Source organism: Cyprinus carpio, chromosome A7, assembly GCF_018340385.1.
Source record: "Cyprinus carpio isolate SPL01 chromosome A7, ASM1834038v1, whole genome shotgun sequence".
Classification (NCBI taxonomy): Eukaryota; Metazoa; Chordata; class Actinopteri; order Cypriniformes; family Cyprinidae; genus Cyprinus; species Cyprinus carpio.
In genome coordinates, this window is record NC_056578.1 from 18,840,892 (window position 1) to 18,861,585 (window position 20,694).

The 20,694-nt window shown below is 37.8% G+C and overlaps 1 pseudogene; it reads left to right on the forward strand.

Moving 5' to 3' along the window:
• The first annotated feature begins 5,942 nt into the window (after positions 1-5,942).
• Positions 5,943-20,690, forward strand: LOC122145778 (annotated as a pseudogene).
• Positions 20,691-20,694: the final 4 nt, after the last annotated feature.

Here is a 20,694-nt window from a genome sequence, read left to right on the forward strand (position 1 = left end):
GCACCCATTAGGTTTGAACCTTCTTTTTTGTGCAGCATTTGACAAATCAGTCTCCACGAAGCATTTCACTCTTCCACACCTAATGACACTCAGAGATAGCACCTCCCACTCAGGCTAGGTTGCTAGGCATTATTGTCATGCACAGAGTTATGTCTCCTTCATTGCGGCAAAGTTTCTCTCAGTTGCACCATCAGCTTTTTATATTGAAGTAAGGCCTAAGTATGAAACTTTAGCCTGTTCTTACTGAGGAAACTTGCCTATTGCACTGTGTGATTAACTGTTGAAAAGAATTTGATAATAGTTTGTGGTCTAAAATAACATTTTCAAATTATCTGTCTCTGTATGGGTTATTTCAGTTTCATAAAAAGTAGAAGTCTGAGAAAACTGAAACTAAAAGGTCACTTTTGGATCTTAGCAAAGACTTTTTGGTCTTTGGTGAAATTGGTCATGCTGTCAAGCATAAGGTTGTCATGGTGACTAGAACGCTGGTGCTCTGAGAGATGGTTGTCAGGTGATTGTTCACACATGCCACTGACATTTGGACAAGTGATATAAGTGTGCGTGTGAATGTGAACGGGCTCAACACATCAGATCATTCATCTGTCATTCTATACAATAACATTTGACATGTCTGCTGATGTATCATTAACACTGGCCAGTGTCACAACAAACAATCTGTCCTCAGATATCAATTTCATTGACTATTGTGAATATTTTATATGTTTTTATATGTGTACCACCAACAAAAAATGGTTTTAAGCTAGTTATTTCTATCTTTTTCTGTAGTGTGTCAGTAGGAGATATCAGTTAACATTTCCAAACATTTCTTTTGCTATTAATTATAAAAATCCAGTGAGATTTTTGTACTCAATAAGACGGAAAACAGCAAGTGTTCCACACAGAGGTCTGATCTCAACATCATCCAGTCCGACTGTTTTAACGCAAAGGGTGGTCTCACCAAATATTTTAATTAGTTAGTAGAAGTTAACTGATAGATAAAATCTATTTATGACATTATTTTTGAATGCAACCTCATTTTACATCATTTTACATGAGTGCCTAAAACTGTTTACAATACTGTAGCTTTGTAGATTATTCAGGCATCTTGGAGACGTTGTCACAGTTCTTCAGGATTCAGTGTGTCTCAGTTTTTTCTGATACTTTATGTCATTCTAGACAGACTGGATGACGGTGAGATCATATCTCTGTGTGTGGCTATTGTCAGTATTCTTGTGCACAAACATCTCACTGGATTTTTACAATTAATGGCAAAAGGAATGTTTGGAAATGTAAACTGATATTTTCTACTGACACTACAGCTACAGAGAAAGGCTTAAAACATTAAAACGTATTTAAAACAGTGTTGCTCTAGGGAAAAAACAATAATAGTTTGTGGAAATTTTATCAAGAAAAAGTGAATGTCAAGTAAATATTATTTGATCTCTTATTTTAACAAAATGATGAACTTCTTGCAGATTCTGGAGGGGCATGTATGAATAGAAATATGTACGTTAAAAGAGAAATGTTTAAAAACTCCTAATCAAGTGATGAAAAATGATGTTGTCTTGTTTTATAGTGTTATCTGATGTTGCTAACTCAGATACAGTTGGTTGTGTTGCATTATATTGTTCTGTGTCATATTGTGTTATATGGCATTTTTTTAATCTTATATTGTTTGATTTTGTTTGAGTAGTATAGTCATTTTTACACTTTTTGTATCTTTAGTTTTGTATAGCATTCTTTTTTATTATTATCATTTTTTTTTTTTTTTTTTTTTTTTTTTTTTTTTGCTATTGCATTTAGTTGTGTTGTGTAGCTTAGGGAGAAGCTTGGCATTTGAAGACAGGGTATAGGGAAGGGGCTGAGGGACTTGCAGGATTTAATCAGTGTTTTTGCTTGGATATTGATCGGTCAGTGTCAAGCCATGCCATTGCATTTTCACTCTGCTTTCCCTTCTCCATCTTATCCATGGATTTAGTAACATTTGTTTTTTTCCCGCTTTTGAAGAATAGATCTTGTATAAATTAAATATAAAGTGTGTAACACAGTGTCCATGCCTGCAGCAAATAAAGTATAATAGTTTGTGAAATATTGTGATATTTCATAAGGAATAAGAATCTTTCATCCAACCCAAACTGAACATGCATAATATGCCTCTCAAGAAACAACAATGGAAACCTTGACTATACTGTGAAAATTCAGTAATGAAAATCTTGCTTGCAGAGACACCCGCTACTGGTTTAAATATTCAGACAATACATTTTGTTTTCGAATTGAATATCTGAGAAGCATTTCTGTATATTTCATGTCGCAATCTTGCTGTGCCGAAGCCTAATTAGCTTGAGTGGTCACTCAGAAAGGTTGTACTTTACCCTCAGGATCATATTGCCTGTGGTTTCAGGCTATGTTGTTATAAATATGTTTTGGTACCAATATCCACTTTATTTGTAACGTAAAAGAGCGGGGGCAGCCATTTGTAACTTGAATGTGCGAGGCTTCCTCTGTCATCCGCTTCCAGTTATTTTATCTGTACAAAAACAGTCTGTTAGGCTGCTTAATATTGCAAACTGATATGTATTGTTATATTATTTCAATTTATCATCATAACCTTAAACACACTAGATTGTAGTGCTTTGCTTTAGCACTTTGTTATTCTGTAGTTATTCAATGATTCGGAAGTCTTGCACAGTCACAGAAAACAGCCAACTTTCGTGTTGCAAAACAAACTGGATAGACCCCCAAACTTTATCTAGATATAAGAAAACCACTTAAAACAAACTACTGCAGTGAAGTCTGGCACCTTTGAGGCCCTAAATTGACTGCATATTGACACGGAAAGCAACAGCAGAGGCTGGGGTTCTGCCTGTCATAACCTCTCCCTTTCTACCTCCAAACTCACCGATCCATGGACCAGGAGGGAGGAACGGGGGCTTACCGCTTTTGCGGAGTCTATGTGTTTGTGTGGGCGGGCAAGAGAATGCCTCACTATAGATTTCCCAGCAAATTAATGAAGGTACTGAGCGAACGGGGAGGAGGGAAGAAGCGCGAGAGAGAGAGAGAGAGAGATAGAAAGCCCCTTCTGCGGCGCAGAGAACTGAGGGAAGCCCTTGGAGCGGGGGCGAGAGCCAAGCAGCTCCCTCACCCTTAATCTTACAGCTGGCCGTGGGTGTGTGGACGCTGGCACCCCAGGTTCCCACGAGTAAAGCACAGGGCTGGCCACATGCGTGGGTGAAGAAGAGGACCTTTGATGACCTTAGAGGTGGAGGAGGTGATTTCTCACCCCCATCATCTGCACATTTTGTTCATCTGGAAGGAGTTTAGCACGAGTCAAGGAGGGGAATCCGCATGTTTAGCATGACTGCCACCTCTGCCTCTGCATTGGACCCCTAGTGTTCTCCGCCTCATTTGTTTCTCTGCTGTCTGATTTATAGTTGCCTACCTGGGTTGTTCTCCACTCACAGGCTGTCTAAAGGTCACATGAAAAATGAATGGCTCTTCGGTACTGGGGAAGGAACTCAGGAGGAGCTGCAGGGAGAAAAAGAGTCATGAGGGACCGAGATGATGCCTTAATGCTGATGTCTTGTGTTTCAGCTTCATCTTGTTCTTTTCTAAACCATATTTATGTAGCTGTAATGTGTGTGTGTGGTCTGAGATGTCTGAGTTTGTGTTACTCATAACTGTGAAGTCTCTTCAGATAAAGCAAAGAAAGTGAATTAAAGCAATAGTGAAGAAGAAGAAAAAAACACTCCCCTGATTCCATATGAATGACTGAGGATTAAAGAGCCATCATCAATTCTCACGTCAAACCAACACCTCCACTTCAAGTTGAATGAAAGGTCATAAGCTTATACGCTAACATTTATACTTCCCTACAAATGTGTGTCTATGATCACAGTATACTTACGTAGCCTTTGCACACATGTGTTTTTGTACATTCCTGTGTATTCGTCGGCTTGTGTGTCTGTTTTTCAATTAAGTTTAAGCTGCGACACCACTCTCCCACAACTCTCATCTTCTGGTCTCCAAGGTGATAAATAAATGATATTTTGTTACCTTCCATGTGGGACGCATATTATGTAGTCTATCTCTCTTTCCCTCTCTGTACAGCTTATGAGTTGCAGTGGTCGTTGGACACCATCTAAGAACTTGGTGCCTAGGTAACCAGCCCTACAGAGGAAGAAGACCTGCCACCATTTTTTCAGCTCGTTTCTGTGTGGAAACTGAATATTTAAGAGCAAAAAATTACCATGTGTTAACATTATTTTACAGTCCTGTTTAACTTTAAATAAGACAAATATATAATGTAAACCCATAAAATATTATCCATAATAACTATAAAGTTTACATTTAAGAAAAGGGTAGAATAATAGAGTTTCCTCATTAATAATACTATAAGATTGTTGACTCCTTGTGATGGATGATTAAGAGAATTTTGCCTTTGGGTTCCTCATATCTATAATCCTGTGGAACAGAAAGTCATGGCTGGACAATTTCATGCTCCTGGTTACCCTGGTGTGCTAAAAAAAAATGGAAATATGAATGGAAATATACTTCAGAAATATTTTACCTGTAAGAATTTTTAGGGGTGCCAATAATTGTGGCCAACATGCATTGGAGAAAAACATTTATTTCACAATGTGAGCCCCCCCAACTTTCGATTGTTTTACTTCAACAAAAGGTTACAATTTTGTACATTTTTTTAATGAAAGCTCAAAAAGATAAACAATTCAGATGTATTTTCACAGCCACCGCCCATATTTAGCAAGGGTGCCCACACACACCCACACCCACACACACCCACCCATACACACACACACACACACACACACACACACACACACACACACACACACACACACACACACACACACACACACAAAGTGGGCATAGAAAAGATCACCCCCCCCCCTTTAAAATAATCGCATTTTGTTGCTTTGCAGCCTGAACTAAAGACAGACACAGTTTTTGTTTTATCCAGCTGTATTTACTGTATTTACATATAACATCCAAGTGAAAGATGTAACACCAAAATATCAGAGAGAAAGAGAAAAAAGAAAAAAAAAAACAGAATCACTAAGTTGGAAATCATCCCCTTTTATCAATATTTTGTTGAACCACCTTTTGCTTTAATTACAGCCTTTAGTCTGTTGGGATATGTCTCTGTCTACTAGCTTTGCACATCTAGACTTTGCTATATATGCCCAGTCTTCTTTGCAGAACTGCTCAAGTTCAGTTAAATTTGATTATGCCCGTTTGTGGATTGCAGTCTTCTTTTTTATTTCTATTTCAGTTTTAGTCATTTTAGCACTTCAACTTATTTTATTTCAGTTAGTTGCCAAAGCAACATTTCTAATGTTTTACAAGTTTTATTTTTAAAATTTGTATTTTATTTTATTTTATTTTATTTTATTTTATTTTATTTTATTTTATTTTCAGGTTTGTTTAACTTAATGAAAATAAGGTTTAACTTTAGTTAACTATTACAACACTGCATCATACAATTTATCAATCAGTATTACTATTTTATCTCCAGTACAGTCACTCATGCATAAGCGGTACACCACTGAGTTGGTATTTTAATAGCTTGGCCCATTGTGTTATAAGTTATAAAGCAGAAGTGGGATGGATTTTGATATTCTTAACACCAGAAGCTGTTTTTCTATTTTGTAACTAATGATAAGAGTCAGATATGGAGAAAGTTCACCAAAGGTTTTGTTGTTTCTAGCTTCCAGCGTTAGAAAAGAGTGGCTGATGTTTATTTTTAACAAGGTCTCTGATCAGGTCTCTTGTTAGTCTGACCTTAACAGTTTGTGAGGCACATTTCTTTGTCACAATGAATGCAGGCTTTGCAAACAATATTACTGAAAGATGCAGGACCACAATTTATGTTGGACCAGACAGCAAATGCGGCCCGTAAGCGCTGTTACTCATTTCACGTGAAGATGCCTGTGAATCTTGAAGGTACAAAAGCAGAAGTCAATCTGTTTATTTAGGGTCAGAGAGAGAGAGAGAGAGTGAACAATGGTTATGAAAAACTAAATTATGACTAAATATCTTGGTTAGGAAATCTGGACTTACATTTATTATTATTTCATTTTATTATTATTATTTATTTATTTTGAAAAGTTAATACTTCTATTCAGCAAAACCAATTAAATTGTTCAAAAGTGACAGCAAAGACAATGTTACAAAACATTTTTATCTTCTTTTTATTTTCTATACTTTCTTTTGTTCAGGGGCCGGGTGAAGCCAGTACTAGGGAGGTTAAGTGAGCTTAATTACCTGCTCCCAGCACTGGGTTTGGGTCCAGACGATGTGGATGCTGCCCTTCTGGATAGTTCTCCATGCAGATGGATTCAGCAGAGTGGGGCTTTGAGATACGTTCAACTATTACATCGGCTCTTTTCAGTAGAAGCACTCATTATCATGAATGTTCCAAGAATCATTTGTGCTATTAGTAATGCCTGATTCACTCTCGATATACACTGATGGCCACAGTTATTATTCTTGGCTCACTCATTTATTGATTATATCTACAGTGTCTCCATGCTTCTCTATTATAGCTATTCAAAAACTAATTCTGAACAGGTGTAAGGCATAACCTAATTACAGCTTAATACAATAAAAAGATGACTAAGCACTGCAGAGCCCAGTGATTCACAGACAGAGCTTTGAGAGACACATGGAAAGTTAGTGTTAAGACTGTGGTTGAATAAACAAACAGAGCTGATTTAGGTAGTGAGAAAGACCCCCCCACCCCCACCCCCAAAGATCAGGTCGCAGTATTTCTTAGAACAGTGGTTTTCAATCTCAAAACTTGAACTTTGAAGTGCAGCAAAATCTGAAACCTTTTCACATGGTCCTGTGTTTCCTATTCCCTATGGTGGCCATGAGAGCTCAATGCACTGCAACTTAAGTAAACATGCTGCAAATACTCACAAAATGACCAAATACAGAAACGTGCTGCAAATACTCACAACACGACCAAATACAGAAACACGCTGCAAATACTCACGATGCAACCAAATAGAGAAACGCGCTGCAATTACTCACAATATGACCAAATAGAGAAACGCACTGCAAATACTCACAACACGACCAAATACAGAAACGTGCTGCAAAAACTCACAATGCGACCAAATACAGAAACGTGCAGCAAATACTCACAATGCGACCAAATACAGAAAAGTGCTGCAAATACTCACGATGCGACCAAATAGAGAAACGCTCTGCAAATACTCACAACACGACCAAATACAGAAACGTGCTGCAATTACTCACAATATGACCAAATACAGAAACGTGCTGCAATTACTCACAATACGACCAAATACAGAAACGTGCTGCAAATACTCACAACATGACCAAAAAAAAAAAAAAAAAACACAATGGAAATGTTTCAAGGGGGCCCCAACAACCCTTACGAAAATTAACCATGGTTTTCTGTATTTAACATTGTCTAACCATGGTAACCATATTTTGTTTTTAAATAGTAAAACCATGATTAATTTTTGTAGGGGAAGTTGTGAAATTTAGCTAGCCAGCTTACGTAAAGTTTCACAGTTACTAATAAATAAAATATGGAAATTTAGTCAGCTTTAGGGTAATGATATCCAAAAAGCTAAGGAATCATATGATCAGGATGTTAAAATAAACAAAAATCTCACCTTTAAGTGAAAACATTGATAAACATGTCTCAGCAAGGTTCGTCACTTGTTCCCTTAAACATTTCCGCTGTGGTCTGTGAGTATTTGCAGCAAGTTTCTGTATTTGGTTGTGTGGTGAGTATTTGCAGCACGTGTTTTCAAACTGATGAAGATGTTTTCTTAGTTTGTTGGTGTTTTTTTCTATTTGCATTTGTTTTTTCATTTGCAGCATGTTGAGCTCTCATGGCCACGTAATTCTCTGCATTTGCATTAATATAAATGGAAGTGAATGGAAAGAAACGTGTAGTGTGATTGCCCCTTAGGGTAATAAAGTTTAGGTTAAGACATTAGCAGGGTGTCACAAAATCCAGGACCCATTTCACAATGTGTTCTCTACATTAATATTATTATTTCCCAAAGTCTTAATTGTCTTTCAACAGTGTTTGATTAAGCAGCAGGAGTAAAACAGTGAAATGGTACTAAATTGTTATAGAAATTGTTTGCAGGAAAAGGAAAACTTTAAAGCTATTTTTAAAGTAACATTATGCGTCTCTTTTCTGAAAGTACAGCATCTTTTAATGTTCAAAAAAGGAGGAAAAAAAACATCTAAAACATCATATTATGAACCATATTCTGGTTAAATCTTTCTGTATAATTACTAAGTAATAGTTCCATTAAAGCAGCAGATGTTTAACTATTTTTCCATTCTCAAAATTGTAAAGTATGAACAGTCACATTTTATTCATGAAGTTTACCCATATAAAAATATAATAATAAAAATAATAATAGAAGATGGATATTGGCTCTAAGAATTATGTAATCATTTTATATAATGTTTTCTGAGCTGGGTGTGACTGATAAGGGGGACATAAGCTCCTTTCACACAGTAATACTAGCAAATTGTCGTAAAATTACCGGAACAACTTTATCGGTAAATACAAAATTTCTTCGCCTCCCTGTGTTGTGTTTGTAAACTTGGAGGAGTATACGTAGTCAATGTTTTTGTTGGTGTTTTCATTTTTGTGTGAAACGTTCACATTCATGCAGCTGCTTTTGGCCCAGAGACATCTTATTAGACGACTTCAAACTGAACTACACAGTGTGAAGTACATGCATGACTGTATCAGAATGGTATGATATTCCCAGAGTAGATGTCTTATGTCAGCGTGTTCTGAACTCGTACGTGCTCACACCGGTAATCTCGTTCTACGTTCACACAGAGCACATTACTGGCAATTTACTGGTAATGTTACATGATCTCTTAACGGTAATTTTCCAGTAAAGACTGTATGTTTGAAAGGGGCTATAGAAAATGTGTAGTGCTGTGAAAACCCTTGTGTTAAATAGACCATTTTTTGACATAACATATTATTATAATCTCTGGTGCCGTACTAAGATGTGTTTCTACACTATTTAGGCTAGGAAACCACATGTCAGTTTGATCTAATTGCTGTCTTTAATAAAGCCTTCCCACTCTTTCACGCTGATTGCTAGAAGGGATACAGCTATGGCCAGAAGTGTTAGTTGTCTTCTTCAATGTCTGTTTAATTTTTTTCCTGTCTGTCCAGTGAGATTTTAAGAGATTTTGGTTCAAAGGACTTTGCCACAATGTAGGCTGATTAGTTCGCTAGTTGTCGTCTTTAAAGTCTGTTTAATTTATTTTTATTTTATGTTTTCTTTCACTTTCGTCCTGTCCATCTGGTGAGATTTTGAGTCACTTCCTGGACATAGCTGTATCCCTTCTAGCCACAAGCCCCTTTCCCTTTAAATAAACTAGAGAAGTGTTTCCTAACCCTGGGTCTGGAGTACCACCAACAATGCAAGAAAATGTCTTTTTGGATGTTTTTTTCTCTGACACATGCATTTCAGGTCATGGAGTCTCTACTTATGAGCAGAGGAGTCAAATCAGGTGTGTTTAGGAAGGCACATAGACTATACAGTACTGGGTATTCCCAGGCCACGGTTGGGAAACACTTAGAGTGGTGTTTTATCATCGCCATCATCCTTAAATCTCTTATGACTCTCATGCAAACCACTGCTTCCCTCTGATTTAAAGTAGAGTGAGAGGCCTCTCTTATTAGGAAGTTTTGTCAAAGTTTTCACTGTGATAATGAGGTGGAAATCCCACCCACTGTAACTGACTTTTCTGGGGGCGAGATGAAATGCTTGAAAAAAAGAAGGAGGGAGAGAGAGAGCCAAAGGAAAAAGAGAAAGGGTGAGATATAGTGCAGGTCGATCCAGGTCCTGCCCACGGTATCTGAATACGCTTTATCTTTGTTCCATCACAAAAATCAATGCGAGAATTCAACTTTACGATGACATGATGCAGTCAGCTGACTCTAGCTGGCCTTCAAGAAGAACAGAGCATACTTTGCATTAATCAGCATGTCTATCGGTTTGAGTTACTCATTCTGTGCTCTTAGTTGTGCCCACATTCTGTAAATCACGTTCTAAATAGGAGAAGACTTGTTCAAGGATAATGTGAGATCCAGAATGACGTTGATTGATTTTGTCAGTGTTGCATACCTTTCATGAATAAAGTTGACTCCAGGTGATGAATGACTGAAAGTGAGTACCTGAGCACTCAGTTATTCTTTGTTTCCCTCACTTTCCATAAGTACAGCAACAAAGAAATGTGCCAGTCAGAATTCAAGGTATCAACCCTAAATGTCACAAAAAAGAACATGTGAGTCAAGATGTTTAGGGAATATATGAATCACTGGGAATATATGAATCACAGTACGTATGTGCAAGTGTACTGAACAGCTGCTGACTGAAACTCACTACATGAAATATTAAGTTTTATTCATATTAGTAAGCTAATATATTTCCTCTCTTTATGTAGGCGTGTAACTTGGTCTCATTTATCCTGGTATCTTTGTTCTTCCTGGAGTGTGTGCACATATTTTCCTAAAGAAAGAAAAAGCAAATGCATAATTCAGTTCATGATTTGATATTTTTATATTTGTCGCTAACCGTTTCTCCCTCCTGTTCTCTCTCATGTACACACACACTCTTTCTCTCTTTTTATAGATCTCGAGCCCACATCTCCCAGAGTGGGAAGGGTGGGAGGGGTTTTCACTGGTGTCTTAGAGCTGTCAGGCTTGGCTTCTGTCAGGCAGGAACTTGTGACGTCAAGCTGCTTAATTGGGCTCCTCTTTGTGCGTAGGTACCCCGACATGCCCTGCGCGGCTGACGTGGTCAACGCCTTGGATCAACAGGCGCTTGCGTCCATGCTGGCCGCGTACGGGGAGGAGCGGCACACCAGGAAAATTGTGGCGGCCATCGCACAGGCACGCAGCGTCTTTCCCATCGGTCGGACCCTGCAACTGGCCAGCATCGTAGCAGGTACCCCCCCTCATTAATTCCCTGCACTGGAGGGAGGCGAAGAGTGAGAGAAAGCGCTATTAATGCAAACTCTCCCTATGGGACCTATTTGTCCTGGAAGAAGAGAAGGGGAGAAAAGATGGCGTTTTCTAATCCGAAATCTCTGCCGTCCTCCTTCCCCCCACTCAGCTGCCCGTTTCTCACTGTCTGAGTGTCCATCAGCAACACATCCCTTGCGATTGACAAGGCTCTTATTAATAAAAAACAAAGCGAGAGCGGAAGCTGCAGGTGGGGTTCTGTGCGGTTTTTTTTAGCCCCTTTCCTTAATTCGTATTTAGGCTCACAGTCCCATCCTCTCCTTCCCCAGACTCCCCCCTCCTTGTATCCTTTGATTTGTTTCTCACACTCGCTCCCTCCCTTTTCGTGCCCTTCACTGCACCCCCACCAACACACTTCTCCAAAGGCACGCGTCACACGCACCACATTGCGGCAGCTCGATGCTTTTTGATTTTATATTTATCGGCTGCTTTATTTTAGCCGGCGCTCTTTCCTTAGCCCAACGCTGGCGACGAGATAGATAGTCTCTTTAGAAGATGACGGTAGCAGGAGGCGAGCACGTGCGTCACACCGGGAGAACAGGTGTGACTAAGGGCAGTTGTTTGATCTTCTTTGAAGAGTAGAGCAAGTCAACAACAATGTTTATTCCAATCAATCTGGAAGCTTCTGACTCCCGAGGGTCCCTGGGGGTCGGCGGTGGGCTGCCGGCATTACCGTTGCCAAGGGAAGCGACTGATGGAGCAGGAGAAGGGATGATATGTGTGTATTTGTATATGTGTGTATTTATCAGTGCTGATGATGGGGGAATGGGAGGGGTTTAGACACACCATAACAATAGGCATCATGGGAGTTCTCCCTCTTATGCGCTCTTTGTTTCGTTACGTGAGCAACTAAAGCCCCACAATGCCTCGCTGCCTTTCTTTTGGAGGTGAACACGTCTCCAAACCTGTCTTCACCTTGGTAGTGGTGTATCGTAATAGTCACCAGTCATAGTCCTTTCGATAAACAAGTTTGCTTTGTCTAGCATCATTTATTTCTCTTGCTTATTACACTGCCAAAAAGAGAGAGAAAAATCTAAGTTTTAAATAAGATTATTGATGTATATTTTACAAGAAAATACTATTTCAGTCTTTCTACTTTTGTTTAATTCAGTGTGTTACTTGCCATTTCTTTGTAATTATTTGTGAAATTATCAGCAATTTCCAACGAAAATTGTTTTAAAATAAATCTTACACCAGTTTCGTAGCTGCTGATAGGGGGTTTTATACCAAGTTAAAATAGGGAATCTGCACTATTTAGAGAAACACATAAGAGAAGAGACGAGGTCATGGCGGTCTAATATTCTCATCAGTATGAACCCAGCTGGCGTGACAGAAGATTATCCACATTCCCTAAGGAAAGTGTCCCCCGGTCCCAATGCACAGATCAGCTTTCTACATATCAGACCACCTTGAATCATAATGAGCGTCAGCATAAAAGTGGCTTAGAGCCAGTAACTCCCACCCTCACTGACACCAGACAGCCACACTGGCCCCACTCGTACACCTTGAAGCCATCAATCCAGCTTTGCCATAAAACATTCAGATTCATTTGGAGCAGCTCACAGGTTTTGACAGCATGGTTAAACAGTTGTTTAAGCTGCTGGTCATGTTTTAATATCACTGTAAGAGACACTAATCAGCCCACTATTGATTACTGGTTGAAGAGAAGACTTGTTGAAGCGCTGATGAAAATTGATCTTTCGCTTTCTCCTTCCGAGCTTCTTGAGGCCCACATCACAGTTTTGGAATTAAGGCAGTCCTTAAAGTCTATACTTCTGATAGCTGGAGTTCACTCTCCATTCTGCTACTCAGACTTTTTTTTAGGCAGTTTCAATGGTAAAACCCCACATGACTTTTTTTTTCTCTCTTTGTTGATTAATTAGTTTGTTTACTGGATATTTTACACAAGATCTAGTTTTATTTCCACTTAAAAGGATAGTTCACCCGTGAAAAAAAAAAAAAAAGGTATTTCATCATTAAATCTTCTGTGGAACACAAAGTAATATTGGCTGAATGATCCCTGTACCTCCTTTGCATTCAGAATGGGAATAATGCTTCCTTGTGTAGCTAGCATCTAGCTATCCAATTAGTATTTAGCGGAATCTTTTTACTCAAAGCAGTCAATTGTTGTCTTTGAGTAACTTGGGATTTAGTGTCTCATTCAACTCCAGAGCTCCATGCATCAACCTTTTTCTGGCATTGAGACAGTGAGATGAAAATACAAGGCACAAAATCGCTATGCATTGCGAGAGACTGGCAAGTACCTCAAATAGGTAATGGAAAATAACTTATTCTTGTCATATAGGAATAAATACAGTGGGGTTCAGTGGGGGGTAATAGGAATAAATACAGTGGGGGTCTGAGAACACTTCGAAAATCTGGGATTCAAAATCAAATCTAATTTGTGTCAATGAAATCTTTGGTACAAAACATTGTTCTACCATTCAAGTACAATTCATGATGAATCCACTTGACTTTTTGACCTCACTGTATGTTTTTAATGAAATGCTGCAATATATGGTTTCATAACCTGTCAAAAAATGTTTATAGCCAGATCTTTTAATCAGCCATTGTCAGATAAAACTTGTAAATACTGATTTTTGCTTCACCTTTTTTGTTTTATCTTTAATTCTGACATGACATTGTTCAGTAGCTCTGGTAACCTTCTTTTAGGATAGTTCAACAAAAAATTAAAATTCTATTTACTCATATGAAGGTGAATGTGCCAGTGTCCTTTAGAAATGTACAGAAAATATCATACAAACCGTACTTTATACTTAATCACCACATGCAGTCACCACAGTCCCTAGCTGGCAGCCAATAGCAATGCTGCCCTTTCAGCCTCAAAAAAACATTCACGAGGTTCTGTGTCCCAATGCAGCCTGTTGCTTATATAGAGGGGGATTTACTAGGTAATAATGAAGCATTACTCTTTGAAACGCTTGTGCATAACAGCTATTGCCAGCCTCGCCCAGGAACAAGGCACTTGTAACGGCCCTTCCTGAGCTTTCAAAGAAAGCAGCGTAAATTGACACTACAGAATAATAAAGGACCCTTCATCTCCGTTCTTACTGGAAACCTGATGTGATCAGCATAGATTGGGAAATGTTGTGCAAATTTTAGTTAACTCTTCAGGGTAAACAACAAGATGGAAGGCTTTAATTTCAGTTCTGTCTCTCTCTCTTTCACTTATTGCTCTTTTCTTTCCCAGAGGTGAACAAGGAGAAATATGTAAGTGTCCGTGAGACACATTTGCTGGAAATGAGTCATCAGTGTGTTGCCATAGTGTATGCAGGATTGAGTCTTTTCACAAAACATATTCACCCTTTAGCCATATCCATGTGCCATGATAAATGAGGAATAAACCATTTACTGAGTCACAACTCCGTCTCACGCCATCTTCAAACATGGTTTATACAAAATCAATCAAGTGCTTGAGTGTACAACCTAACCTAACATTTAAATGTTAAGCGTGTCTTGGCCAGATCCTTGTGTTCACCTGACCTGCGTTATTTCTCTGGTCCTTTCAAAACAGGAAGAGATGGATGAGTCTAAAGTGAGGCACTTATTAATTATTTCAACTTTATATGACTTATGGACCTATGCATTTTATCATGCCTACATATCATAGCGTTTCACATGTTCTGATTCTCTCTTGTTCTGAAACGAGACTTAAAGAGCTCTGGGGTGAAGCGTTCAGGACTTTGGAGTGAAAGTGCTACAGCTGGAGTGATATGATCATTGAGATTTTTTTAATCTCAATTTTTAAAGAAGGGTCTCAAAATATTTGTATAATTTGTTTTTCTATAGATTTTTTTTTCTCAGGACAATTGGCAAGACTATATATTATCAAATACAGAAACATTGTTTTAGAGACAACATTGAAAACATTTAGACAAAAATGGTTAAAAAATGTGTAATAATTTATATGAATAGCATTTAAATTTAAATTAAAATAAAACAATATGAATTAAAATATAAAGTTTTTATAAATAAAATGTTTGTTTTATCAAAATATTTATATACAGTTTTTTTCATGTGTTCTTAAAAATGAAATAAATTTAAAATTATAATATGAATTAATTTATTATGTTTTAAGAAAATACTACAGCAGTGTTTGGCACTTATAACTGGACAAATCCAGTCATTTCTCAGTTAATCATTAAAATGCTTTACATTAAATGCTGTCTTTTAAGCATTTTTTCTTTATTCATTGATCAATCAGTCAAATGATGTTTGGAATAACAGTCTTGAATTTCAAAATGGTAGTTCTGCCCCTTGTTCATTCCTTTAAGCAACACAAGCTTGTGATTAATAGAGAGGAAATCCGTAATTCAATTCACGGTCAGACAAAGAATGAGCCCTCTATTCAAGCTGAGATGTGCTTGTGCAGAGCCTCATTCAAGAGAGATCTCTCCCTTCATTACAGAAGGATGTCATGCAGTAATCAGTTTGATCCAAATAAAGGCATACCACCAATTATCAGAACCATGAGCAGCTGGGTGTTACCCTCTAATCCTGCACTCTCATAAAAGGCTGGCAACCAATTACATTTCTAGTTAAGAAAGTGTCATTTTACATTTACATTTACATTTAATCATTTAGCAGACGCTTTTATCCAAAGCGACTTACAAATGAGAACAGTAGAAACAATCAGATCAACAAGAGAACAACAATGGTTTACAAGTGCTATGACAAGTCTCAGTTAGTCTAGTACAGAACACGTAGCCAGGGCTTTTTTTTTTTTTTTTTTTTTTTTTTTTTGAATATGATAGACAAGAAAAAGAAAAGGTAAGTACTAGTATTAGTTGGTTAAGTGCAGGCAAAAAAGATGAGTCTTTAGATGTTTTTTAAAAATGAGTAAAGACTCAGCTGTTCGAATTGAGATCGGGAGGTCATTCCACCAGCTGGGCGCAGTCCAGGAAAAAGTCCGTGAGAGTGATTTTGAACCTCTTTGGGATGGCACCACAAGACGTCGTTCACTTGCAGAGCGCAAACTTCTGGAGGGCGCATAAGACTGAACTAGTGAGTTTAGGTATGTTGGCGCCGTGCCAGTGGTCGTCTTGTAGGCAAGCATCAGTACCTTGAATTTGATGCGAGCGGCTACTGGTAGCCAGTGTAACCTGATGAGGAGAGGAGTCACATGAGCTGTTTTTGGCTCATTGAAGACAACCCTCGCTGCTGCATTCTGGATCAGTTGTAGAGGCTTGATAGTACATGCAGGAAGGCCCGCCAGAAGAGCATTACAATAGTCCAGTCTGGAGAGAACAAGAGCTTGGACAAGAAGTTGGGTGGTTTGCTCTGACAGGAAGGGTCTAATCTTCCTAATGTTGTATAAGGCAAATCTGCAGGACCGGGTCGGTTGTAGCAATATGGTTGGTGAAGCTTAACTGATGATCCATCACAACTCCTAGGTTTGTGTATGTCATGGAAGGAGTTATGGTTGACGAACCCAGCTGTATAGAGAAGTTGTGATGAAACGATGGGTTAGCTGGAACCACCAGCAGTTCAGTCTTAGTAAGGTTGAGCTGAAGGTGATGGTCATTCATCCAGCTAGAAATGTCACTCAGACAGGCTGAAATGCGAGCAACTACCGTCGGGTCATCTGGTTGGAATGAGAAGTAGAGTTGAGTGTCATCAGCATAGCAGTGATAGGAAAAGCCATGCTTCTGAATGACAGATCCTAATGACGTCATGTAGATGGAGAAGAGAAGCGGTCCAAGTACTGAGCCTTGAGGAACCCCAGTAGTAAGTTGTAAGTTCATTACATTTGACTTGACTTTTTAATAGCCAGGATTTATACTGTTTATATTTTATACTTATAATAATAAATATGACCTATTAGGGAATTATTATTATGTTTCCATGGTTAAAGTTTGATTAAAGTATTTAATATTTAATGTTATCTTTAAATGATGTTTAGTGAAGGGAAAAAAAAAAAATGTTTTTTAAGAAATCTTTGCGTACTCACAATGTACAGCTCATTAGGCTTCTGTGTAAACATTGTTATTATAATGTGAGTTTATTTTAAATGTAGAGGTAATTATTCATGGCCAATTATGGAGAATCTATAGCGATTGTTGCTTGGATTGAGAGGAGAGCACCCATTGAGATAACAGGAACAGACTGATTGCTGTATTTATTCACTTTATATCAGTTAGGTGTTGAGATTTGATTATCTGATGCTTTCTTTCCAAAAATCAGGATAAAAAAAAAAAAAATAGATTGCTGCAATACACATTGTATTGTATGGTTAATGTTTACAGCCTGCTAAACCTGAGCTATGTATCCATCTCTTTATTCTTTGCTCATATTTTATTCATTTTCATTTTTTTCCTGTGTTTTGTATTTTCCTGTTCCTCACTCACTCTCTTATATCTTGATTTTAAATTAAGAGGTTGGGCAGAGGCATGTGGTCTTATTGATTGGCCAGTGTCTCGCTCCTCCAAGCCCAGAAGTGCAAGACTTGAGAGATGCAACACCTCTCTTTTTCTTTAGATGTCTATCTCTCCATCTCCTCCACTCATTCATCAGCGTGAAGCTATGGCATGAACATTAGTGGGTACATTTTTCTTGAAGTAGTTATAAATCGTTAACTTTTTTTGTGAAAAACATTTTCATGTTGAAGCCCTGAAGGGCAAGGTAAAGAAAGAAAAAAAAACTGATTTTTTTTTTGCATACAGTATTAAAGATGTCCTTTAAGGGGAGTTTCCCAATTTTTTTTTTGTCAACGTTTACTTTGTTGTTCCAAACCTGGAATATTTTCTTTTTTTCTTAGGTTTATCAAAAGCATTGAAGAGTGAGGTTGAAAAAAATATTGTTAATCACTGACGTGCTAAAATTAAGCATGAACTGTGAATAATGTATATATGTTAGGTAGTTGTTTAAAATGTATCAAACATATCTAATAGTAATGTAACCTAAATGTACCGGATTTTTGGAATATGTTGCATAACCAGTATGTCTGCAGTGTTACCATTTCAAGGGTGATGTAACTGTAACTTTATTTACTGTATTTATGTAGTAATAATATTAAACAATATCCATATAATTATTCTGATAAACATCAGAAATAACCATTAAAGCATTATCATGAGCTTACTTTATGACTGATTATCATGGTTGTATTTGCAGTAGATATAAAGTGTATGTATTATATACTTTTGTGTTACCTACCTTATAATAAGAAAACTTCTTTGTGAACTTTCAATCTGCAATTTTAAGCTCTGCATGTTGTCAGTTCAGGGAACAACGTCACCTCCCCTTGCTCAGACTGAGCCAATTCATCTCCGCACAATATACAGCATGGACCTAACTCTCCATGAGCTTTGGGAGCTTTGTAGAACAGCCTGTTTATTTTCAAAAGCACTGTGTCATCACACGTACTGATCTGGAATAAGCCCCTGTGTGTCCCCAATGGTGTTCATATTTCAGTGTGTTTGTCTCTTTGTTTATATGGCCTTAAAGTACACTGCAACTTTTTCTTCTTGATGGGGAATTTGCTTTCTTGATTGTTTTTGCGAAAAACACCCCTTGCACCTCCATTCATCATACTGAATAATGTACTTCATAAAGCCAGAAAAGGGTCGGCACATGAGGTCTTAAGTTGAATTATTCAACTACAAGGCCCCTGATCACATACAGTTGTCTCAAGTATAAAGGCAATGGCTGTATTTCAGTTTTTATAAATTGTGAAATTTACTATATATAATTTTTTTTGAAAAAGTACTAACATACCAAGGGGGATGTGGAAATTTTAGCTTTGGTAAACAACCGATCATTTATCTTGATTAATCACTTTTTAGTGTCTTTTCATGCAAAGAAAACAAAAACTTTATTATTGTATGTGGTACTTGGTGAGTCAGTCATTCACAATAAGTATTTTTTAGTTTTTTTCTTTTTCTTTCTAATTTAAAATTTAAAGGGACTTGAATTATATTCAAAATATTTATAATACGGGGCTGTTAAATGCTTGAATCTGACTGGCTAACGAACGCTCTAAGGTGTGCAATAATTTTCATGGAATTGTACAGATAAAGTAGTTCCCTGCTGGTCTTGACCGCATTACATGTCCATATCACTTCGCTAAATAATTTCAGTTAATTCAGTTAACAGCAAAAAAACCCCAAAACAAACAAAAAACACAACAACAAAGACCAAGCAAATGAATGTAGTAAACAACAAATTATTTCCATGTTTTTGCCATAAAATTTAATTTTGCCATAAAATGACATTTTATTATGTACACAAAGTCCCCCCCGCCATCCACACAGAACTCATTATACTGAATATCATATCATAATTGACGATGAGCCGTTGAATTATTAGAAAATAAAATAAAAACTCAAAAATGTGCATTATATTCTAATAATTCAATGTTGTCAGTTATTCCTTACTTAATGATACGTCTAAATCAGTGATCATCAAATCTGGCTCTTACCTGCAGAGTTTAGCTCTAACCCTAATCAAACACACCTGAGTTTGCTAATTACTGTCTTCAGGATCATTACAAAGTCACAAGTAGGTTTGTTTGATTAGGGTTGGAGCTAAACTCTGCAGGAAAGTGGATCTCGCGAGCCAGATTTGAGGATCACTGGTCTAAATGATATTCAGTATAATGAGTTTGGTGTTGATGATGGGGTACTTGAGCAGTTTTGATGGGGCCGTTGGGATACATAACACAAAAAATGTGGGGAAGCACTGCTCTAGCACATATTTGGACTATTAAGTAGGAACCAATTTAGAAAATATATGTGATTCAATTAATATGTCTTTTAGTTGAAATAATAACTGACAAACTAAAACAAAAGACTAGTGGAAGTGAACATTTCAAATTATGGTTTGATTAACTTAATAACTAATGTAATCCTTTCTTCTGCCTCTCTCATTTTAGGAGTGATTCCAGCCAGCGCGGTGTATACCTGGCGTCACCGCCTACAGTGCCCTTCACACGTTGCCACCAAAACCTTCCAGGCCTTACGGATATCTGTAAATGATGAGCTCAATGAATTGCAGGCTGGCCTGCGTGTGGCGCAGACCCTGCTCTGTCCCAAGGGGTGACTCTGTGTTCTCACCTTCCACTCCTTGGAGGACTGGCTGACCAAGCGTTTCCTCCACGGAGAAGACCTGGCCGCCCCACCATGCCACAGCCTTTGCCAGCGAGCCAAAGCCCGGCATGGCTTAGAGGGAGAAGGGCCCGAGGAGGAGGAAGAGAACGAAGAAGAGGAGACAGGATGAGAGAACAAATATTAGGTCAGTCAAGTGAGAAAGCTCAATCAGCTAAACTCACAACAGCAGTAAGACAATACAAACTCAAACAGATACGCTGATACTGATACTTTTTACTAGATTACTAAATTAACTGTACTCAAAGTTCAAAGCTGTCACTGGCGTGTTAGCCTAAAGTACAAAGCTAAAACTACATCTATGCACCTTTTTTCCCCTAAATGGTACATATTAGCACCTAAAACATACAGTACATATTAATACCTTTTGAAAGAGTACCGGCCCAGTGGCAGTTTTGTCCCTTTTTTCTGGGTGTGTACATGTGTATTTTTACTGACATTAATGTGTTTCAGTGATTTTGAAATAGTACAAAATAAACAACTCCAGAACTTCATTTA